General features: G+C 33.5%; 2 long non-coding RNA genes and 1 pseudogene across 2 annotated transcripts; all 3 read left to right on the top strand.

Annotated features, from left to right (window-relative positions):
• The first annotated feature begins 1,654 nt into the window (after positions 1-1,654).
• Positions 1,655-5,369, top strand: LOC108284772. Its single transcript, XR_001817335.1, has 3 exons — positions 1,655-1,739; positions 4,107-4,172; positions 5,349-5,369. It is a non-coding gene; the product is annotated as an uncharacterized LOC108284772 (long non-coding RNA).
• A 1,242-nt stretch (positions 5,370-6,611) lies between these two features.
• LOC108284771 lies at positions 6,612-8,193 on the top strand. Its single transcript, XR_001817334.1, has 2 exons — positions 6,612-6,725; positions 7,927-8,193. It is a non-coding gene; the product is annotated as an uncharacterized LOC108284771 (long non-coding RNA).
• A 212-nt stretch (positions 8,194-8,405) lies between these two features.
• Positions 8,406-15,388, top strand: LOC108284792 (annotated as a pseudogene).
• The last annotated feature ends 1,672 nt before the right edge of the window (positions 15,389-17,060 follow it).

The raw sequence follows: 17,060 nt of genomic DNA, 5'->3' as shown, positions 1-17,060 counted from the left end.
AAAAAAAAAAAAAAAAAAAAAAAGGAAGAAAAAAAAGAAATCTCATGACAAGAAAATGATAATAACATATATCTAATTTGATCTGAAGTATTTATTTGCCTTAAGAAATGATTTATAATTTTTATACATTACCCAGAGAATAAACATAATTTACGGTAAAGCTGTTTCAATGTAGCATCAAAAATTTACCTAATAATTGTTTCCTTAGAAACTCTGATACAGGGCCGGGCATGGTGGCCCATGCCTGTAATCCAAGCACTTTGGAGGCCAAGGTGGGTGGATCATCTGAGGACAGGAGTTCAAGACCAGCCTGACCAACATGGTGAACCCCATCTTTAAAAAAAATAAAAATAAAAAATAAAATAAATAAATTTAATAAATAAATAACCTGATACAAAATATTAAACCAAAAGTTCTCTTTACAGAATGAAACCTAGGGATAACTAATGCATTTACGAAACAATTATGTGATTGTCTCTCTTTTTCTTTAGTTTTTATATTTTGTAGAGATGGGGTTCTCGCTATGTTACCTAGGCGGTTTTTGAATTCTGTACTCAAGCAATCCTCCTGCCTCAGCCTCCCAAAGTACTGGGATTACAGGCATGAGCCACCAAGACCAGATTTATTTCAAACTTTACAATACACAAAGAATCACCTGGAGATAATGTTAAAATCCAAGCTTCTTGGGGCAACCCCAAGATTCTGACTCAGCAAGTTTGGAAAGGGGTACTAAGAATTTGCATTTCCACAGACTCCAGCTGATGCTGATTGAGATGGTTCCATGTGGCACACTCTGAGGAACAATGCACTAGGCTGTATAACTTACTTCACTGTTACGCTTAAGTTTTTGATATTCAGTTCTTAGTACATTGAGTTATCCAACCAGTAGTGAGTAGGGTAATTTTTACACAAATTTTCTTAGGACTGTAATGAAAAAATGTTTTGTTTTTTTTTTTCACTTTACTGTAATCATGTCAACACATGACTGCTATGGATAAATATATATCCTTAAAAACTCTAGGAAATTAAATTGAATTTCCAAAAATATATATTTAGTCATATGTGACATATACGTCACTGAACATTTAGAGTCATTTCACCATAAATATAAGAATTTTTTATAATGTAGTGCCCAAAAGATAACTGAATTTTGCAAATGTTTACATTCATTTTGTAACTTAAAATGTTCTAAAGTCAATGGAAGATGGTAAAACTACGAGATAATGATTTGAAGAAAAACTCTTGATGTATATAATGACTATAATTTTATTGTGCCAGTTATCATGATTTATTAGAGAACATGTAAAATCTTGATAACATGGTATTTTTTTGCCCTAGAGTTGTTCCACCTTGGACACATACCTGTGGAAGTAGAGCAGATGGTGTATCACAGAAACATCTTTATCACTGCTATCACTTCTGTGTCTGGTTTCCTCCAGCATGCTTTTCCGTTGTCTGACTCATTCATGCCTAGACTAGCACTGGGATTAACATGCAGTGGGTCCAGTTGTTTCCTGGTTGCTTTGTATTCACAATCATCTATTGCAAAATCACTTTGTTAAGGTTATTTTTATCATTTGTAGAGACAGATTTTGGGCATTGCTTTTAGTTTTCATTATTTAACAAAAACAAATGGAGCATTTCAGTGTGTTTAAATACATTAGTCCTCTAGGGAAGCACATCACTCTTGAGGCTTTGCTTCAACTTCACTGCTTCTGGAGTCTCATCTTGAATAAAAGGTAATATGTTCATGTATAAACTAACATGATAGCTTAGTCTAGACTGTGGCTTCCTAAAATCTTTTGAAAACTAATTATAAAAATGTGTATTTGTGTAATGATAATTTCTCATAAAGAAACCATTGAGAGAAATGATGACCCTTTTAGGATCAGAAGGTGAGTTGAGAATCTCAACTCCTGTAAGTTGAAATCAGCAATCATTGTGCAAAGTAAATAATGTGAAATATGGAGACATATTCCAGCTTCTTTCCTCATGGAACTTCTAAAAAACTTTTTATTGCCTTGTCTAGATACTGGCATCTACTCTCCTACTTATTATTTTACCTTTAACTTAAATTTGAATTCAAATTTTAAGAAAATAGCATATGTTCTCTTTTTTGCAAATGTATATATTGTTTCACAAGTTTAGCTTTTAAAAATTTACTTTATTCCCACAAGCAAACATTTCTCACTACCTTTTCATTTAGCTTTCCATCATTTTAAACAGTTATGTTATTCTGCATAATAAAAAATATTGTATAACAGTTACACTTTACTATCTTACTGATTTATACTATTTGTTTTCATTCACTTTTGACATGGCTGAAAAGAAAGATTTTGCTATTTCATATTTTTATTATTTTGTCATTGGGAAATATTTTTTAAAAACCATTACATATATATTTATATATCTATGTCTACATATCCATCTTTCAGTTTATCACGGTTAGTAAAAGGAAACCACTCTTTTATAAGCACGTTTTGATTCTGTACTTTCAATACAATTTACAGGCATAAAAAACACTAAACACTAATGTTTTCTTTTTTTTTTTTTTTTTTTATTTGAGATGGAATTTCACAGGCTGGAGTGCAGTGGCACAATCTCGGCTCACTGCAACCTCCGGCTCCCAGGTTCAAGGGATTCTCCTGCCTCAGCCTCCGAAATAGCTGGGATTAGAAGCTTGCGCCACCACATCTGGATAATTTTGTATTTTTAGTAGAGATGGGGCTTCACCATGTTTGTCAGGTTGGTCTTAAACTCCAGACCTCAGGTGACCTGCCTGCCTCAGCCTCCCAAGGTGCTGGGATTACAAGCATGAGCCACTGAGCTCAGCCAAAAAACACTAACATTTTCATGCTTTTTGTATCACAAAATTACTGATGGATAGGTTTATCTATCAGGTTATAGAAAAACCCCAAGATACATATTATTTTATGTGTAATGTGGTTACTCTAATACCAGAAATTTCAATTTAAATAACTGAGGCAAATCAATGAATAAGTAACAAAGCAAATGACATAAATCATGAGTTTTGCTTTATGTTTTAGATATTTAGGGTTATTTATTAATAATAGTAATTTTTTATAATTAGGTGAAAAATATTCTTGAAATGTTTTATCACAAGTTATTGGTAAAAGAGATTAGAATAATAAAGGCCATTACGTTTATATGAATTACTCTATTGTTTGCAATAAACAAATAAAAATGCCATTTATTTGTCAGTCTTAAGGCAAATATGTGTTTCAATGAAAATGTTTTTAGTTAGATGTTTATAATTTGCAAATAAATAGTCTGTTTAACTTTTTTTGTTTAATAGCAAAGGAACTGGGTTAACTAGCTTATACATGTTTATGATAACATATCACAGTCTCATATGAGGTTAATTTTGTTGAATGAGTTTATTTAAACTATCATTTTCATCAATTCAACTTCTCAAAGAAGGTATGAATATTTTCCCTGTGACTTCTTAACAGTTTGATTGTTCTCTACCCAATATCATTACAGTTCTAATCTGAAGATTACACCATTTTTGCAACTGTCAAAACAGAAACCTGGCTCATTTTCAGTGACCTTATTATAAAGCCTGTGCCTGTTGCTTGTCATTCTAACGTCTAAACATCTCTTTACACTGTACCTTAAATATCATCCCTAAGGTCATTATGTAAGGTCCCCTATAATGTCACAAAACCTAAGTAATCATGTCATCTCATTTTGCCCTCCCTACATTTTGAACTGTTTACACTTTCAATGTGGTATGCTTTCTCTTCTTCATTTTTTGCAATCTCCCAACACCACTTTAATCATTCCATGTAATCCAACTAGAGCATTACTTTCTTCTTTACCTTCATACCCCCATTCCTTTGGTCTGTTTAAGGTGTTGATTTGTGTGTTTCCCTAATGCCTTACCCTTTCCATATCAAAGCATTCACTTTTACTTATCAAGTTGCCAATAAATCTCCAAGTTTCATGCTATCAGGCAGTGGGTTTTAATTGTCTTTCTATCTGGAGTATGTCTCCCAGTGCTTTAGAGCACCATATAATCAAGGAAATTTTGATGGATGAATACAAGAAAAAATGTGATACTGAATTTCCACTTATGTTTTCAGAGGACCCAGCCAACTATGAAGTTTCTTGTCTTTGCCTTTCTCTTGGCTTTCATGGTTTCCATGATTGTAAGTATACCAGGACATTTTGAAGAATATGTTCTCAGTACCTTTCCCAAGAGTCATTCTATTCTTTGTATTCTGGCATATACTGGTGTTTACTTGAATACAGTTTTACATGTTTTAATGTTTCCATATGAACATTTTCTCTGCATTAACCTACATAAATTAAGGGTTTAGAATAAATATTCATGTTCACCTTCATATACTAAAGTATATTTAGTTTAATATGAAATAAAATAAGTTTTAATGAGCTTCTTAAATATGGGGAACTGAGAGCTGTAAAAATATCTTTAAACATGTAATGCTCTAGAACATATGAATTTAGAAATCTCACAAATTAACTAGATGCACTGGAGTGGAATCCACGTGTTAAAAGATGTCAAAGTAGAAATTTTCAAGTCATTCTTTGCAAAAACTAACTTAAAACTAGCACACACTTATTTAGCAAATCCTTTTTAAAATAAAGCTGTTTATTTTTAACTATAAAACAAAACCTCAGATTATTACATGAGTTCCCAGCCTGTATTGTCATTTACTACTGTGTATCACTAAGTAAAGCACTTGACTTCTCTAGAGCTCTTTCTTCTACTCTACTTCCTTTTTACCTCCTGTTTCTTTCCTTGCTATGACATTAGTAGGTAATTAACCACAAAAGAATAAAAATACTTCAACTTATCAGATAAATTCTGACAGATATCTCAAAAACTAATTTGATTATAAAATCACAGTTTACTGCATTCTTTGTTATGAAAGGATAGGCCTCTAAAAAATAAAAATATAAGGAAAACAGTGAAAAACATAATGCTTGTCTCTGTCACTAAATAAATGTTATATGTGAGTAACTTTTGAGCTACTGAGAACATATTCTTATGAAAAACTACAAAGTTTCACTTTTCATTCACCAGTGATAACCATTTACTCCCTTTCACACACAAAAGAGGTATAAATCAAAATAAATTTATACTTGACTATAGCACACTAATTACAGAAAAGCATACTGTTAACTCATTTTGAAGATGTCATGAAGCAAAAACAACTAATTCAGTGTCTATCGATGATTTGCCCACATCCTGTTTAGTTTATTCACAATTGTGGCTGCTGAGTTCATTTTTGTACCAATTTGGAATTACATCTTAATTAACATTAAGATATTAACTATTTTCTTATTTACTGTTTTCTAAGGGAGCTGATTCATCTGAAGAGGTGAGTCATTTTCATTCACTGGAAAACTGAAGTTTTGTCCTCCCTACCTTTGTATTGAATTATTAAGCTTTTCTTCATTTTTCACAGAAACGTGATCGTAGATACGGAAGATACTATGTAAGTATTCTCTGATAATGGGTGTAGTACAAATAAATTTTATTATCTGATTACTTATTCTTCTAGAAGAATCAATACTTATTTCTCAAATATGTGTAGTAGTTGCAAAAGTGGCCTTTGTTTTGTTTATTTATGATACACAGGTAACAGTCACAAATGTATTGTGTCCCAAAAACATTTAAAGTGAAACTCATAATGCCAACCTGGTGAAACTAATTACTCTTTGAGCCCTCCAGTATCATCTCCTAAATAATCACACTGAACTAAAAAATAGCTAAAATTCTAATTCTATTAATTATACTATATTCCTCATGGAGCAAAAAGGCTGATAACTACACAAGATAATGAAAAGGTGCAAATTTCCCATATCTACACATAACAATGGGAAATTTGCACCTCTGATTTTTTTGAGGGTGATAAACTCATTAAATTAAACAGGCCATTTTAAATGAGACAGCAAATTTCATTTATTTAACATTTTTCTTAATGTATGTATCTTTACATCACAGTATTTTGACATATAATGTCAATGAGATAGGGCTGTAAAAGGTCTCCTTACTAATATAGTGAATATGTGGATTAAAGTAACACCAAATAAAAAGATGTTTAAAAAGGGATGATGGTTATTTGTGTTAACAGAAGGAAGAAGTATTAAAGAATGTAGTAATCGTAAGAGACAGCTCATTAAGAGTGACTTGAAGAAACACCACATTATCTGAATTTAGTAAATGTCTCCTTCCCACAATATTCACTGGTGGGCAAAATAGTTGCTGGGAGGTAGTAATTTGAAGAAAATTTAAAACTTTTTTGGAGTGGTAGCCTATAATCAGTGTTCCTGCATGTTAAATAAAACCACAAAACTGTAAACACACAGTAAAAAGGTAAATAATCATTTTCAACTGCTTTTAAAATTTGTTTATAACCAAAAAGAAAAAACTAATTAAAAGTTTGGAAAAAATTATCTAAGTAATATGTAAGTTTCTAAAATTTTAACAATCTAATTGTCTAATAACAATTATTGTTAAACACTTGTACTGTCATCATCTCAATTTTCTGCAATTTTCGCTCTCTCCTTGTTTGTGTATACAGGAGTATGGCCGTTATCTACAGCCATATCCACAACCACCATACCAACCACCATACCAACCACCATACCAACCACCATATCCACCACAACCAAACCCATACCCACCATATCTCTTTTAATATCATCAGTAACTGCAGGACATGATTATTGAGGTAAGATGGGTTTAGTGACATTTTTGACCTTCTGTAAGTATCAGTGCTGACAGTTACGAAGAAAAAAACAAGTCATTAAAACAACAGCAGCTCCAGTATAAGAAAGCATCCTGCCATAGCTCTTTGAAGTGTATTAATTTATCTAAATCCTTCTGAGATAAAGTCTCTTTCCTGCTATGGTTACAAGGCTGGGTTATAGGGTGGGGAGCCCTGGGGTTTCTATCCTGGCCCTGACAACTACTAGTTTCATGACCTTGAACTACCCCTAATGCTCCCAAACCTCAGTTTTCTCATCAACAAATTGTGTATTTATGTTAACATTTAAATACGCTTTATAGAATTGGTGACACTTTTGAAAGACATATCACATACAATCTGTTGATCAGAAAGGTATATAGTTATAACTGTAGGGCTTCCCTGCCACTAAATCTGTAGCTAGGTGTTGTGTAAAGTTTTCACTTCCACAATACAATCTTTGGAGAAGCTACATAAGCACCATCTGGGAACTTGTGAGAAATTTGCATTTTACACCCTAAGTAACTCTACTGAGCAATTACTATGGAAATTATTAACATAATGCTTGTTAATATAAAACAAATATTATCAATTTCTTTTTAGAAGGTCAGTTTTACCTATCTCTACACAACATTATATGTTCTAAATTCAATGAAAGACTAAATATTTTACTACAAAATAGAGCAAACTGTTATAGATAAGAGGATTGTTCTACAATTCAAAGTTAAAATAGTCCAAAGTATTTCAATTATTTTTCAGTGCATTTGGGAGATTACATTCCATTCAATTCTCTATGCCATTAATGATATGGGGAAGAGCCTGAACTTGATCCCCGAGGCATTAGGTAATAGCTGATGATACTTAATCAAGGAAGGATGTATTGAAATATTATTTAGGGGAAATATGTATAAATGAAATGTATGGGCTATATTTAAGTAGAAGAATAAAATAATATAATGATAGAAAAATCATTTAAATTAAAATTTATAGATGCCGAATGATAATTTTCACTCATTCAAATACCAATTTAATGAGTATTCAATTGTCTACTCTGTGTCAAATATGATCTTGGGCCCTGCATTTTATAAACTAACATTGTATATAAATATCCACTCTGTACCAGGCCAGAACAAATATATTTAGTGGGGTAAGAATTTTACAGATAATCTTTTCTTTTTCTGTGCAGGTTTGACTGGCAAATACAACTTCTACATGCATATTCCCATCCTTCATACCATACCACACTATCACCACTTTTTGAAAAATTATCAAAGAGCAATGCAAATGAAAAGAAAGACTATAATTTACTGTATACTCTTTGTTTCAGGATACTTGCCTTTTAAGTTATCATTTGATGATATAATTGAAATTTAAACTGTTAAGCTGTTTTCAGTTTTGTTTCTGAGTAATAGAAATCACTTCTCAAAAGCAATAAATTTCAAGCATATTCTTATGTGTGTGTTCCTTATTTCTTTTTTTTCTATTAATAGGCATGATGATATCTTTCATCATCTTCTTTCCCAGTTTGACTAGCACAGACTGAGGCACACAATGTCAGAGGTCTTTATTTATAATTCAGTCTGTTGTGTTTCATATCTTACAAACATATGGTCCTCAAAATCACCTAAATTATTACAGCTATTTATGCCAAGATTTGATTCGCCCATGGTTTCCTTTGAGGCAGCACAGTTGCTAAGCCTCCAGAATACTCACATTTTTAATCTCAGTCCCTTTGGACCAGAAGATAACCACCAAGTCACCCTACAGCAGTCTGTACGCACTCTGCACGTAAGCCATCTAACACTCTCCATTAGTTTGTCAGCAATGGCTTTTATTCAAAAAGTATTTATTGAATGAAGCCAGATGTCAGGCCCTCTTCTAGATGTTGCCAACAAAGAGAGACAAAAGTTCTGCCTTTAGAGAGTTTACATTGTAGTTGGGAGATGTAGATAAAAAGTAAATAAATAGCACATGTCTTAGGCAATGATGACTGTCCTAAGGAAGTGTAAGAAGGCCTAGGGCATAGAAACAATTTTAAATAGGATAGTCAACAAGAGACTAGCTGATATAGTGACATTTTATGAAAGATATCAACTAAGCATGGGAGTGATATGGAGAAATAAATTTTCCAGCAGAAGGAGTAGCAAATGCAAATCCATTGTGATACAAACATGTTTGCTTCGTTAGGGACAACTTCATGAAGACCAGTGTGGACAGAGAAGGCAAATAGATCAAAATAAATTATGTCACAGTGTAAGGGATATGCAAGTAATTAAAGCTCTGCAGCCCAAGTTAGGTCTTTGATTTGAGATGAATGACATTGGAGAAAGATATAATCTTAAATATATATTGGAATGGAATCAAGGGTTGAATCATAGATATCCATACTTTGGCCTTACAGACACCTGTGGGCCCTTTCTATTTTTATGTCCTTTTATTCTATGTGTTCCTTTTAAAATTTATTTCATTTTCCTCTAACCCAGGACTTCAAAGTTTTCATTCACTATATTCTTGCAATAACTCAAACAACTCCAGTAAGCTTCTGGTATTGAGTAACCCTATTTGCTAATATCCCAATCATCTAAATTCTTAAATTTTATATCATGTTTCTCTACAAAAGCTGAGATGTATAGAAAAAAATGTGATTTTTGTGTTTTCTAAATGTGGAATACATTGCTTACCAAATAATAGTCATGTTCTGGCCCATCAATCTTCTGAAATGGCCTACCATTCCTAAAAGGTGAGACAATAACTAGCAGGAGAAGGTCACTACTGTGTTTCTAGTCCACCATGCTTGTTCCACCTGTCATACATAATCCCCACACTTCCTGACTTGGAGAAGCAGAAAATCACTGGTGAAATAATGCCTACATTTTGGTGTTCCAATATAAAATGTATATCACTTAGATTTAATTGTAGTTTTTAAATGAGTATATTTACACCTATCACTATTTCTTAATTGTAGTTTGCTGTTTGGTAGTGCTTTTGGACTATTTTTATAACAATAAAAGGTGTTGTCACAAGAAAGTATTACAATTCTAAATATATATACACCTAATACTAGAGCTCCCAAATTTAGAAAACAGTTGCTATTAGACCTAAGAAATGACATTGAGAGCAATGCAATAGTAGTGGGGGGCTTCAATACTCCACTGACAGCACTACTCAGGTTGTCACTGAGACAGAAAGTCAACAAAAAAATAGTGGATTTAACCTATATTCTAGAAAAAATGGACTTACAAGATAGAGAACATTTTACCCAACAACTGCAGAATATACATTCTATTAATCAGTGCATGGAACATTCTCCAAGATAGACCATATGATCAGCCACAAAACATGTCTCAATCAATTTAAGAAAATTGAAATTATATCAAGTACTCTCTCTGATCAAAGCAAAATAAATTTGGAAATTAACTCCAAAAGGAACCTCCAAAACCATGCAAATACATTGAAACTAAATAACCTACTCCTGAATTATTATTGGGTAAACAATGAAATCAAGATGAAATTTTAAAATGTTTTGAACTGAATGATAGTAGGGATGCAACCTATCAAAATCTCTGGGATAAAGCAAAGGTAATGCTAAGAGGAAAGTTCAAAGCCCTAAATGCCTACATTAAAATATGTACAAGAGCACAAATAGACAATCTAAGGTCATACTTCAAGGAACTAGAAGTATGGCGATTTTGAAAACAAATGTAACCCAACCCCAGCAGAAGAAAAGAAATAACCAAGATGAGAGAAGAACTAAATGACACTGAGACAAGGGAAAAAAAAGATAAATGAAACCAAAATTTAGTTATTTGAAAAGATAAATAAAATTGATAGGCCATTAGTAAGATTAACCTAGAAAAGAGAAAATCCAAATAAGTTTAATTAGAAATTAAATGGGGACATTACAGCTGACATTACGGAAATACAAAAGAGCATTCAAAGCTACTGTGAACACCTTCATGAACATAAACTAGAAAACCTGGAGGAGATGGATAAATTCCTGGAAATATACAAACCTACTAGCTTAAATCAGGAAGAATTAGAAACACTTAACAGACCAATAACAAGCATCAAGATGGTTATTTAAAATTCCAACAACAACAAAAAAAAAAGTCCAGGACGTCATGAATTTACAGCAGAATATACTAGATACTCAAAGAAGAGTGAGTACCAATTCTATTGACACTATTGCATAAGACAAAAAAAAGGGACTCTTCCCTAAATCATTCTAGGAAGCCAGAATCATCCTAACACAAAGCCAGGAAAGGATATAACAACAACAACAAAAACAAACAAGAAAAAAAAAAAACACATCAATATCCCTGAAGGACATAGATGCAAAAATACTTAACAAAGTACTGTCTAACTGAATCCAACATCATATCAGAAAGATAAATGTAATCCATCAGATAAAAAGGACCAAAGATACAAAGAAGTCCTTTGACAAAGTTCAACAGCCCTTTATGGTAAAAACTCTCAATAAACTAGGTATTGATGGAATGTATCTCAAAACAATAAGAGCTATTTATGACAAACCCACAGCCAATATCATACTGAATGGGCAAAAACTGGAAGCATTCCCTTTGAAAACAGGCACAAGAGAAATATGCCCTCTCTCACCACTCCTATTCAACATACTATTGGAAGTTCTGGCCAAGGCAATCAGGCAAGAAAAAGAAATAAAGGGTATTCAATTAGGAAAGGAGGAAGTCAAATTGTCTCTATTTGCAGATGACATGATTGTATATTTAGAAGACCCCATAGTCTCCACCCAAAATCTCCTGAAACTGATAAGCAACTTCAGCAAAGTCTCAGGTTACAAAATCAATGTGCAGAAATCACAAGCATTCCTATACATCAATAACAGACTTAAAGAGAGCCAAAACAAACCACTGCTCCAGGAAATAAGAGAGGATGCAAACAGATGAAAAAACATTCCATGCTCATGGTTAGCAAGAATCAATATTGTGAAAATCGCCATAATGCCCAAAGTAATTTATAGATTCAATGCTATCCCCATACATCTACCATTTAGTTTCTTCACAGAATTGGGTAAAAAAAAAGCATCTTAAACTTCATATGAAGTCAAAAAAGAGCCTACATAGCCAAGATAATCCTAAGGGGGAAAAAAAAAAAAGCTGAAGGCATCACACTACCTGACTTCAAACTATACTACAAGGCTACAGTGATCAAAATAGCATGATACTGGTATCAAAACAGAGCTATAGACCAATGGAACAGAACAGAGACCTTACAAGTAACACCACACATCTACAACCATCTGATCTTTGACAAACCTGACAAAAATGAGCAATGGGGAAAGGATTTCCTATTTAATAAATGGTGTTGGGAAAACTGACTAGCCGTGTGCAGAAAGCTGAAACTGGACCCATTCCTGACACGTTACACAAAAATTAACTCCAGATGGATTAAGATTTAAACATAAGATCTAACACCCTAAAAACCCTAGAAAGAAACCTAGGCAATACCATTCAGGTCATAGGTATGGGCAAGACTTCATGACTAAAACAATAAAAGCAGTGGCAACAAAAGCCAAAAAGCCAAAATAGACAAATGGTATCTAACTAAACTAAAAAGCTTTGGCACAGCAAAAGAAACTGTCATTAGAGTGAACCAGGAACCAACAGAATGGGAAAAAATTTTTATAAGCTACTCATCTGACAACAGGCTAATATCCAGAATCTACAAAGAACTTAAACAAATTTGCAAGAAAAGAAAAATAACCCCATCAAAAAGTGGGTGAAGATTATAAACAGACAATTGTCAAAAGAAGACATTTATGCAGCCAAAAAACATGAAAAAATATCACCATCACTGGTCATTAAAGAACTGTAAATCAAAACCACATTGAGATACCATCTCACACCAGTTTGAATGACGATCGTTAAAAAGTCAGGAGACAACAGATGCTGGAGAGGATGTGGAGAAATAGGAACGCTTTTACACTGTTGGTGGGAGTGTAAATTAGTTCAATCATTGTGAAAGACAGTGTGGAGATTCCTTAAGGATCTAGAAATAGAAATACCATTTGACCCAGCAATTCCATTACTAAGTATATACCCAAAGGATTATAAATCATTCTATTATAAAGACACACACACACACACGTATGTTTATTGCAGCACTACTCACAATAGAAAAGACTTGGAAGCAACCCAAATGCCCACCAATGATAGACTGAATAAAGAAAATATGATACATACACACCATGGAATACTATGCAGCCAAAAAAAAGGATGAGTTCAAGTCATTTTCAGGGACATGGATAAAGCTGGGAACCATCATTCTCAGCAAACTGTTGCAAGAACAGAAAACCAAACATCACATTCTCTCACTTATATGTGAGTGTTGAAAATGAGAGCTCATGGACACAGGGAGGGGAACATCACACACCGGGGCCTGTCAGGGGGTAAGGGGTTATAGGAGGAATAGGATGAGGTGGGAGATAGAGGAGGAGGGATAGCATTAGGAGAAATACCTAATGTAGATGATGGGGTGAAGGATGCAGCAAACCACCATGGCACATGTATACCTATGTAACAAAGCTGCATATTCTGCACATGTACCCCAGAACTTAAAGTATAATTTAAAAAAAAAAGAAAAGAAAACTTTAAATTGCAGATGCTGGATGATAATTTTATTTATTCTGATATCCATTTAACAAGTATTTGTCTATTCTGTGTCAAATATTATTTTGAGCCCTGCATTAAATTAACTTTGATGATCTATAAATTGCTATTCTGCACCAGAAAGAATAGGAATGTTTTTACAGGCATTGGGTGAATTACCAAAAAGACACAACAGAATAAATTAAAGAGTATGATTTAATGTATTTTCTCTGTTTCAAGATCCCTGACTTTCTAATGGATGTCTGGTTGAATAGCTGCAATTTCAAACCATTAAGCTGTTTGCAGTGCTGTTTCTGAGTAATGGAAGTTCATTCTTTTTATAAATGCAGTATGTTTTAAATGTATTCTTATGTGAAAGTCCTTTATTTCTATTTTTCATATTACAGATATAGCTATTCCTTTCATCACTTCTTTTACCAATTTAAGTAGCACTCACTGAACCACTTTATGTCAGATGTCCTTTAGAGTCAGTTATTCCTAATTTGGCCTGTATTATTTTATGGTTTATAAGCATATAATCCTTAAGCTCAGCTAGCTTATTGAGCCTATTTATTCTAACATTAGATTGGCTCCTGGCTTCCTTTGGTACCGCACATTTTCTCAGCTTCCAAGATCCTCACATTTCTTATCTCAGTTTCTACAAGACAGTAAGTAACTTCCATGTCACTGCACAGTAGCGGGAACTCAGAACACAAACCACCTACTGGCCTCCATCAGTTTGTCAGCAATGACTTTCGTTCAACAGATGCTTGTGTGACACTAGCTGTCAGGCCCTGTTCTAGATGCTGGAGACACAGCAAGGTATAAGACAGACGACTATGAGATGCCAATGCCTATCCAAATACAGGTGATTCCTGTGGGACTTCTGGGAAGAGACATTCTGGCCAGCGCAGATACTGGCGCAGGAAAAAACAGCTGTTTTTCTCTTTCTGTTATCATGCAAGCTTTACTTGAGAGCAAAACTCCATTTGCACTCATTCTTACACCAGCCAGAGAGTTAGCCATTCAGTTAGTTAGACAAGCTAAAGAATGGATGAGTGGCCTGCCACACTTGGAAACCGTGCTTCTCGTAGGGGACTTACCCTTACCCCCACAGCTTTATCGTCTGCAACAACACGTTAAGGTTATCATAGCAATCCCTGAGCGACTTCTGGGTATAATAAAGCAGAGCTCTGTAGAACTCTGTGGTATAAAGATTGGTAGTAGATGAAGCTGATACCATGTTAGAGATGGGCTTTCGACAAGTGCTTGACATTTTGGAAAATGTTCCTAATGATTGTCAGACCATTTTGGTTTCAGCCACAATTCCAACTAGCGTAGAACAACTAGCAAGCCAGTGTCTGCATAATCCTGTGAGAATTATCACTGGAGAAAAGAATCTACCTTGTGTCAATGTGCATAAGATTATTTTGTGGGTAGAAGACCCAGCCAAAAAGAAAAAATTATTTGAAATTTTAAATGATAAGAAATTCTTTAAGCTTCCAGTGTTATATTTGTGGGCAGCAAAGTAGGAGCAGATCTGTTGAGTGAAGTCATTCAGAAAATCACAGGGCTGAAAAGCATATCTATACATTCAGAGAAGTCACAAATATAAAGGGAAAATATATTGAAGGGACTGCTTGAAGGAGACTGTGAAGGTGCAGCGAGCACAGGAGTCTTGGGACGAGGCCTAGACTTGATCAGTGTCCGGCTGGTTGTCAATTCTGATACACCTTCAGGCATGGATGAGTATGTCCATCAGGTTGGAAGAGTAGGCAGATTAGGTCAAAATGAAACAGCAATTACTTTCATCAATAATAATTCAAAAAGACTCTTCTGGGATATTGCAAAATGACTAAATCCTACAGGATCCATTCTTCCCCCACAGTTATTAAATTCCCCATACATTCATGACTAGAGGAAAAAGGAACAATAGATAAACAGACACAGAATGATGTGGATACAGGAGCTAATCTTATGGATATTATCATAAAACATGATAAAAATAATTCTCAAAAATGATTTTCTCTGCCACTTGAATAATTTTTTATTGTATATAGTCAGCAAAATATCTGTAAATTACTACTGTATGGTTTGTGTAAATGTAAATGTACATGAATTTTAAAATATTTACAATTTTTTTAATTTAGCAAAATGTATATAACTATGCTGCAAAAAAAAAAAAATGACAGGTGAAAGCCTGCCCATGGGGAGTTTACATTGTTGTTTGGAAATAAAAACAAGTAAAAAATTAATAGGTAATATCTCAGGCGATAAGTGTACTGAAGAAGTGTAAGGTAGGGCTAGGGCATAGATGACATTTTAAATGGAATAGCCAAGAAAAGCCTCTTTTGTACAGTGACATTTTAGAAGAGATATGAACTAATTTTGGGAATGAATAGAGGAAAGGAATTTTCCAGCAGAGGAAATAGCAAATGCCAATCTCTTGTGGAAGAATCATGTTTGTTGTATTTGTGAAAACTTCAAGGAGATTAATATGGACAGAGAAGGCAAGAAGTAGATCAAAATCTGTCAGGTCACAGAAAAAGGGCATGCAGATGATTAAAGCTCTGTGGGTCAAGCACAGCCTTTGAATTAGGATGGATGTCTGTGAATGAATACATGATCTGATTTATATTTTGGAAGTGAAACAAAGTTTGAAGAAAAGATACCTGTACTTTGACCTTACAGAAAACTATAGAGCCTTAATACTCTTATGTTGACTTTTTCTGTCTGTTCATTCTTTATTTCATTTTCTTCCAACCCAGGACTTCATCATTCAATACATATTGTAATAACTGAGACAACTCCAGTGAACTCTGAGTTTTAGAATCTCTATTCAGTAAAATCTTAATCCTGTAATTGATGAATTTTTCTACATTGCAGCTCTACCAGGAAAACTAATCTAAAAGAAAAAAAAATGTTTCTTTTATGTTTTCTAAATGTGGAGCACAACATTGCTTAGCAACAATTTTTCTTTTATTTAGTCTTATAGTCTCATTCTTTTTTTCCAATAAAACGTCCAAAGATATTATTAGTTTTCTAAAGCATCCAATTCATCTGATCCACTAGTAAATCCCAGAAGAAAAAAACACTACATATTTTGAAAAAGAAAAATTAAGCCCATTTTGCATAACCTCTTTAAACTTCCCACTCTCAGTCCCCTCTAAGTTACTATAAATTTAATTAAATTTCTAACTTTCTCCGACATCTCAATCCTTGAGGTGATTCTCAGGTTTTTCAAAAATATTTTCTTACTGCTATCTGTTTTACATTTCCTCCTCTATTCTTAAAGAATTGTAAAATTAATATACTCTTTCCAATGAAGATTTTTGTGGTTAAAAGGATAATAAAATGATGTTTGCATTTGGGGCATTTTTATTTACAATGTATTTTTATATATTCTCATTTAGCTGAATTTTAACTATTATTATAATACCTTAAATATAAGAAAATTTAATTAGAGATATTCAGCAACTGCCAAGTTCACAGCCACATTTGTTTATGGAAATGAAGATTTCCTTCATAATATTTCAACCTCTTGGCTTCTGCAATATACAAACTGCTTAGAAATACATCTCTTCTCTGCTCATCTTTACGATTACAAATATTTTCATGGATTTTCTATTTTCATGCACATATTACATCAGCACTAACCAAGACATCGCTCCTCAGCTTATTTTCCTCTGATTCT

The sequence above is a fragment of the Cebus imitator genome, unplaced genomic scaffold (genome assembly GCF_001604975.1).
Source record: "Cebus imitator isolate Cc_AM_T3 unplaced genomic scaffold, Cebus_imitator-1.0 Scaffold283, whole genome shotgun sequence".
NCBI lineage: Eukaryota > Metazoa > Chordata > Mammalia > Primates > Cebidae > Cebus > Cebus imitator.
This window is presented reverse-complemented; position numbering and strand designations above follow the sequence as displayed.